General features: G+C 34.0%; 1 pseudogene; it reads right to left on the reverse strand.

Annotated features, from left to right (window-relative positions):
* Positions 1-4,129: 4,129 nt before the first annotated feature.
* LOC129289452 (L-type lectin-domain containing receptor kinase IV.1-like) lies at positions 4,130-6,192 on the reverse strand (annotated as a pseudogene).
* Between the last annotated feature and the right edge of the window lie 2,156 nt (positions 6,193-8,348).

Raw genomic sequence — 8,348 nt, forward strand, 5'->3', positions numbered from 1 at the left:
ACCTAACACTACATCTTTAGCTCTGACTGATGGGCCCCACATACTCCCTCGTGCACATGTTTAAGACCTCCATATAGTTAGTAAAGGTCAAACACTTAAGTAATAACTTGTCAAGGCCTTTTCTGTATAATTCATCTCTAATTAGAATAAATTATTGAGTGCATATCCTCATTCCGTAAGGATATCGTTGGTTGAGATTTTGTAGATAACTCTTAAAATCATCTCGCCAATCTCGAGCTAACCCTTATGAGACTACGCCACATTGTACTTCAAACCACGCTGAGCAACTAAGGGATATTCTTTTCATTCCACCACAATTATCTTCTTGGTGAGTTCAGGCGACAGCCTTAACCCTGATGCTATTTGAGCCAGTTCATTGGCCTCCCAATTCTGAGCTCGAGGAACATAAGTTAACGTTACCGTCTTAAACTCTTTTAAGATCTGAGAAGCCCCAGGGTAATACATTACTAGAGTTGGGCTCATAAACTTATATTTGACAGTTAATTGTTTGATGACTAACTGAGAATCTCCTTTTAGGACCATATCACGAGCTCTTATTTCTTGAAGAATTTTGAGCCCTGTGAGTAGTGCTTCATACTCTGCCTAATTATTAGTACATTCAAAATTTAATTGAAGAGATAATATTATTTTTACCCCAATAGAAGAGGTTATTACTATTTTGGCCCTTGAGGCTTGTTTAGTATTAGACTCGTGAACTTAAGCACAGAGGGCCTTAGATCTATTACAATCACAGATAGTTTATATATATCCTGGATGATGTCCCTTAAGGCCTCCATGTTCACCAGTTAGTTTTGAGGCTTGTTATGATGCTCCAGGATCATTGCTATGCGCCCCGGGCTACTCGTATTAGGCTCTTATAAATAATATAAAGGATTACTTAAAAGATTAGTGTGAGCAAATATTTAGTGGGTTAAGGATGTCCCTTACAAGTGGGTGGCCCCTAAGGCCAGCGCCTATATTGATTTTTTCTTGTTGCCCTCCAAGCGACCCTAAACTTGAGCATGCTTCTAGAGGAGTGCTTCTCAATGATACGGCTATGTTCTTCATGCCGTCATGCATAGCTTGCATCATGATCTACTATCGTTCCTTCTCCCTGCTTTCTGACTTTTCTAGGGATAGTGCAAATAACCTTTGGTTCTCCTCTAATTGTTTATCCATCTGGTCTTGAATTTTTCGCTGCACTTTTGCCATAGGTCAGTTGGATATGTTCAATAGGTTAACTTGTCCACTTCTTAGCTTTGAGCCAGGACTTATGCTGTTGCTACCTGTTGACATTGGCATTATGTGCTCATGATGTTCAACTACTTCAGTATCAGGCGTTAAGTGTTTTAACCCTGCGTGTGTAGAGGTCTCTTCTGTTTCGTGAGAACCAGCACTTGTTTCATCAGTCCTTTTGTCTTTTCGCGTCCTTACCATCTTTGTTACACAAGTTCCACCAGGCATGCAAAAATTGTTCGTGTGTGAACAACAAATACCAAGTGTGTTAAAGACACTGAGTCTAATTGATAACAAAAAGGGTTTTAAGCTCCCTTACCACAGTTCACTCGAATGTAAAAAGATACAAGGCTTTGGTAGAATAAGTATTTAATTTTATTGAAATACAAGAAATTACAAGTCTAAACTGAAAAATTAATTGATAAATTAAAGGCTATAAGGTGTAAAATGTGAATCTTTGATTGAGTGTTGGCTACTTTCTTCTGTGTCTTCATTTTCTATTTATAGTGTCAAAGTGGTGATAACCTCTCCCTTAAGACCTAGCACGTTCTGTCGAAAAATCAAGAATCTCGTGAAATTCATGGCACAGTCTTTATTCCATACTCTCCATTTTGGCAATCAGTCCATTTCACTGAGATACTTAGGCGTGAAGTTTGTAAATTTTGGCATTACTTGAGATCATGTCTTTTCTTGCCAATGATCCAATGTTTGCAGCTGACGGGATTTCGACATATTTATTTATTGTGACCTTTATCGAGCTTAGGTGCCAGCCCTTTTATTTATATTGGGCTTGAGGTTTTAGTTACTCAGCTTAACTAGCCTTGTGACCTATCTGAGCGACGTTTCATATTTTAACCCAAATAAATTTCTTTATAATTTTAAGTATGCCTTAATTATTTGAAAATTCAAACATTTTAACCCCACTCATTCTTTTTGCATTTGTTTTTATTACTGCCTTTGTCACTTTTATCTCTGCTTTTATCTCTCATTCTCATCTCTTGTTGAGGTAAAGTGGTCACTCTCAATATTTTATTTTCACTATGATTTACAACTTGTCTCTTGTTCAATTTTTTTTATTGTACATATATACTCTCCTATTAGATGTAATCATATTCAAGATAGGATTGATACTAAATATGATCATCTTTTCTAATAAAAATTTAAATATTAATTTATTATATTATAAGTGACTAATCTCTTCTACTATCCATTTGTCATGACCTTAATTTATAGGAAGGAGTTTATTTACAAATTACAAGGCCCATTGTCGTTTCTTCGGCCTAACACATCCGAACCTACTATGTTTTTTTTTGGGCTTCACTAGTCCAAGCCATTCAAGGAAAGAAAACAACAAAACTAAGATCAGTCATTCCCCTGAGAAATATCTGCTCTCTAAAACAAAAATTCGCCCAAAAGGATTAGTTCTACCTTGAATTCATGCCTTAAAATATTGAGAGAATGACAAGTATGAATCTTATGAAAACATTAATATCAAATTAAGAGTTTTAGTACTGAAACATGATAGAAAGAATACTGAAATTTAAAAATGTCAGTGTTGAAAAATCCTAACTTGATATTAATGTTCATATAATGTCCTTATTTGTCATTTTCTCTAAAATATATATTTTTCATTTTTTAATTTCTCACGTAATCTCAATTTTTTATTGATATATACAAAGTATTCATTTTAGTGTAAATTGATTGAATAAATAAATAAATAAATAAAAATATAGGAGTTAATTAACGGTAGAGCTTATCTTATAACTTGTTAAGTTCGTGACAGTCAACCCCATTAGGACTCGAAAATTTTCCAATTTAACTCAATAATCTTAGGTATTACCGTATGACACGCACATAAAGCATAACTTGTTGATACATGTATACATAAACTTAAAACCAAACAAATGTTGGCGCAGTTTGTGAGATTTTGGCTTATAACTTACTGAGATCAAGAGCCAGTTTATTTAATACTAAAAATTAAGTGATTTTTATATAGTTTAGAGATTTTATAAAAAGAGATTTATTCTCCAGAGATTTTATAAAAAAACACTATTTTATGTTTGATTATAATAATTAAAAAAGTGATTATTCATTAGTTATTTTTAAATTTTTATAATATATTTTTATTTTTGCTTTATAAAAATTATTTATTATTTAATTATGTTAAAAATTTTTAATATTTTTATGTATCCTTCCTTTCTAAAACATTATCTTTCATCTATCGTAGTAGATTATTTTTAAAAACTACTTAAAGTATCTTATTAAAATAATCAAAAATCTGTTTTTATCCATATTCTGCTTATTTTCAAAATTTTAAAAAAATATTATTAAAAATTATAAAATATATTTTTCCCAAAAAAAATAAGTTCATAAAATAAGCTGAAAACAAACGTCCCCCAAATCTTGTCCCTATATGCAATGCCCAAAAGATTCTAATTATACATTCAACTTATTAGCATAATGTTCTGTCAAACAATTAATTAATTGATATGTAATATTTGACAAGTTTATTTAATATACGTGTTGTTTGATGATTTATTCTTTTTTTAAATAACATTAGCTTTTTATAATAATTGAAAAAACCTAGCATAAATTGGCTATTTTTAACGATATAGTATATCAAGTTCTCTCTCAATTTAAGAATGTAAAGCATTTTTAATCAAATTTCATTCTCAATAAAGTAGTTATTTATTTTCAAATTAATATTATTTTTTTATATTTTTTCTTATTTAATAGGATGTTTTACCCTAAAATAAATATAAAGTGATTTATTCAACAAAAAAAACTTTTAAAAAAAAGATAATAATTATATTAAAAATATTTTATATTTTTTAATATTAAATCCTTAAAGAATGCATAAAATACAAACAACCAAAAACAAATAATACAACCAAGAGGCGCTTTACAGCTACGCAATTCTAGATCCACGGCTAGCTGCTTGTACATATCAAATAATCACAAGCCCTTTTGTAAGGAATCAACGACATCCAGAGAGTAAAGATTCGACAACTGAACAATGAGAGACAGATTTATCAATGTAAGATGGAACGCAGGCAGTGGAATCACAAAAGCCATGAGAGCCAAATGATAACCCTCGAGAAGAAGAATACAAGCTTAAGCATGACATACCAGGTAAAGGCACTTCCCGGTTCAGATACTGCACCACTTGACGCATGCTTGGCCTCCTCAATGGTTCTGAACTTGAACACAAAAGTTCGAGTTTCAACACCAACTCTTCCTCTTCTGCCGAATATTCTCTTCCTAAATTCCCATCCTCTGCTTCAATATTCTCACCCTTACTCCACAACCCATAGACCCAATCTACTAAAATCACTCTCTCTTCCTCACTTGCTCGTTCTATGGGCTTCCTTCCGCACGCAACCTCTAGCAGAAAAGCACCAAAAGCATAAACATCTGACCTTGTCGTGGCCCTCCCTGTTCTTGCCTGCTCTGGTGCCAGATACCCAAAAGTTCCCACCACATGTGTAGTTTGAGGATCACTGCCATGATCGTATAATCTTGCCAGACCAAAATCTCCTAATCTTCCATTTAAATCTCAATTTAGCATGATATTGCTGGCTTTTATGTCTCTGTGAATCACCACTTTTTCACATTCTTCGTGTAGATAGCGTAGCACTAAAGCCACGCCTTTGATGATTTTAAATCTTTGTGCCCAATTCAATATCACGCTGGGTTGGTTATGGATATATTTATCTAAGCTTCCATTTGGCATGTAATCGTAGACCAGAAGAAGCTCACCTCTTCGCCTGCAATATCCCAAAAGAGGTACGAGGTTTCGGTGGCGAAGTCGACCGATGCTCACAATCTCTGCAACGAATTCCCTCACGCCTTGTCGGGATTCATTGGATACTTTCTTCACCGCAACCTCGATTTTCGAACCTGGCATTGTCCCTCTGTACACCTTCCCAAACCCACCACAACCCAAAAGCTCTTTCTCCCCGAATCCTTTTGTGGCAATGTAAAGATCTTTGTATTTGAACCTGTGAGGACCATACTCTTGCTCCCACTCTTCGACAACCTCTGAAAATTTCCTTTTCCTGTACCTGTAATAAAATACAGCTGAAATTACAAGAAAAAGTAAACAGTGTGATAGCAGAGACAACCCAATTGACAAAATCACGGATTGTTTTGTTCCTCCAATGATACGTGGTAGCTTTGGGAGTTGGGAGACATCAAGGTTTTGAGCGACCCCATTGAGCTTGAAGCTCCAACCGAGAACATAATGAGAAGTTAAGAGCGACCCCGCCGAAGATGAGAATCCAACATAACTGGAATAGGTTAGGACGTGAGAAAGATCTTGGGACAACGTTAACAATGGAGTTTCAGACTTGTTAACATTGATTGGGGCTAGGGTGACGTTAATTTGCTTGCTGCCTTCATCATAGTCCACCCAAGCCTGCATCGGAAGGCCACTGATAAGGCTCAAATTTTGAAAGTGAGACCCATTAATACAATAACTGGCAGGAGCAGATATTGTTGAATTCAAGCCGTTAATATCAATTCCGACATGATTGTTATCAATGTCCCCGAACTCGCTGGTCTGCATGGTGTCGAATTCCGCTGCGAACACATGGTTTGTTGGGTCACCATTGGTGGTTTCATTAAAGAGGCCTATGTACTGGCCGGGACAGGCTCCTGGAAATGCGTTGGTTGGAGAAATTACAAAAGCAATCCCGTGACCACTCACAGCTGGATAAAAAGGTCTAATGGCGAAAACAAAAGTGGTAGAGAAAGAAGAAGTGTTGGTGAAAACAAGTGGACTGGGATAAAATGCATGGCCCACATGCATCTTGGTTTCGTTAGTGAGTTGGAGGAGGCCATTGGAGTTAACAGAATCATCGCCACCCATGGTTAAATTAGCTGATCGGAATCCATTGAAGACGAAACTTGTATCATCGCCACTCACTAGTACCGTTACTGCCGTCGTCACCGCCAACAAAAACAGTACCACCGTCGCCATGAGGTTCGCAGACATATAGCTTCCTCTAGATCAATGTCTTCTTTGAAGTTCTCTACTATTTATATCTGTGACTATTGGTATAAAACACGTTAAGAGTTTCTCCTTTTTCTCCTTTTTTTTTTTTTTTTTTTGCCGCGATCATCGAACAGGATGAATCTTTTTGACTCGTGCATGGCGGGGCTGGGAATTTGGATCATGATCATCATGTTTGTGGGGTCCTATGTTCGTTCACTTGGGAGACTACAATGAACGGTCAGGATTTCATCTGATCCGAAGGTGGAAAACCTTGTTCAGGGTCATATTGTGTTGGTCAATTAAATAACTTGCAGAGACCTGCTGTGGCCTACAATGAAGGTTCAAACTTCAAAATAGCTTTTAGTGGTGACCGTCACCTTCCTTCACTCATCTTGCCAGTTCAGTATCGCCAGAAGAGAATCAGCTTGCCGCCATACTCTGTTTCTGTCATTGATCATAATGGAAAACTAAAAATCTCATCTAATTTCCGTCTGCTTTCTTTGAACTTCTAATAGAGGAAGGTTCCTAAATTTTGAAGTTCAGAATTGGAAAAAATATGACCTCTTTTATCTCTGTTTTGAGGACAGAAAACAGAGATAAAGAAGTATAAGACAAACAGAAGAATGAGGAATAAGGAAAACAGAGGATTAAAAGAAGGGTTAATGAGTAAATAGAGTTATGAATTATTGCTGAAAAATTATTTTGAACCTAGAACTCTTAAAATATAAAAAATAAATCTTAGATTTTTAAATTTAAAGTAAAATAAATTTTAATTGTTAACTTTTTAACACCGTTATTGTTCACATAGATATTGTTTAGGATTTATTTTTTTATGAATTTAACTTAACTATTACAGTACCTGCATTTTTAATAGTTAATCGTTACTATTTACATAGATACTGTTTGGGTTTATTTTTTATGAATATAATCTGATTATTACAGTGCCTGCATGGATAGTATCAGTATTAAAAAAGTTAACGGTCTACTTTATTTAACAAACATGAAGATTAGATCTAAGGGAAGGGATCTTAATTTCAATAATTTTATTTAGATCTCAGAGAAGAGAGAGAGAGAGAGAGATGATGCTATGTGTTTAATTAGCTTAATATGCTGCATGCAATCTTTACCATATTCACGAACGAATGCAAATGGAATTCTATGGCAAAGCATGCATGTTTGGAATTCTTTTACACAATGAACTATTCCATTTCACACAATATGGTCATTCTCATTCTCATTCTTATTAAAAGAACATTATAGCAGCCATAACAGCTATGAGATTTTTCTGTCATTCTATGTTACAAGTAAATCCGTCCCGCATAGAGCCCAAAAATAAAATATATATAACAACCTTAAATATTTTATTTGCTTCCTTTTAAAAATTTCATCTACCTCTACCCCCTCAAAAAAGAAAATAAAATTAATGTGGTTTCATTAAAAATTTCGCTAATTTCCTAAAAAGTTTATTTAACCAAAGTCTTATTTATGTGTTTTAACCTTAAATAAATAGAGTTTTAAAAAGAAGGGAACCATAGTTTAGAAAAAAAAATTTATTTGATTGTTTAAATTGAAAATTTTATCACAAAAAATTTACATTATACAAAAGAGTTAAATTTTGTTGGCACAAAAAAGTATAAATGAGACTGATTTTAGGAGATCATAAACTAAATCCTCATTAATTGAACTCACTTTTATTGATTAAAACTTAAGAGAGTTAAGTTTTATTTATTAAAATGAAAAGCAGAATTTTAATAGATATATAATTTTTATGTCATGATAATTTTACATTTTATATATAGTTCTTTAATAGCATTTAATTTTAATAAATTTTATATTTAATATAATTTAATAAAAAATATAAATAATTTATCAATAATATTGATATTTATCTTATGTACAAATTTTGTCCTCACAAACTAATCCTTTTGGATCTGTAACTGGATGAAGGAGAGCCGGACTGTATGATTTAGGAGGACCCACGCAGGAACTTCCTTGAGTTTATCTTCTCTAAGAGAATGAAGAGAAGGTTGTATAAGGCTTGGAAGAACGATCTGTAATCATGAAGCTGCCAGGACGTAGTATCGGTTCACGGCACTGGAATCGAGACTACAAGCTA

The sequence above is a fragment of the Prosopis cineraria genome, unplaced genomic scaffold, assembly GCF_029017545.1.
Source record: "Prosopis cineraria cultivar Desert tree isolate PC_DT_omini unplaced genomic scaffold, ASM2901754v1 PC12, whole genome shotgun sequence".
NCBI classification, from domain to species: Eukaryota; Viridiplantae; Streptophyta; class Magnoliopsida; order Fabales; family Fabaceae; genus Prosopis; species Prosopis cineraria.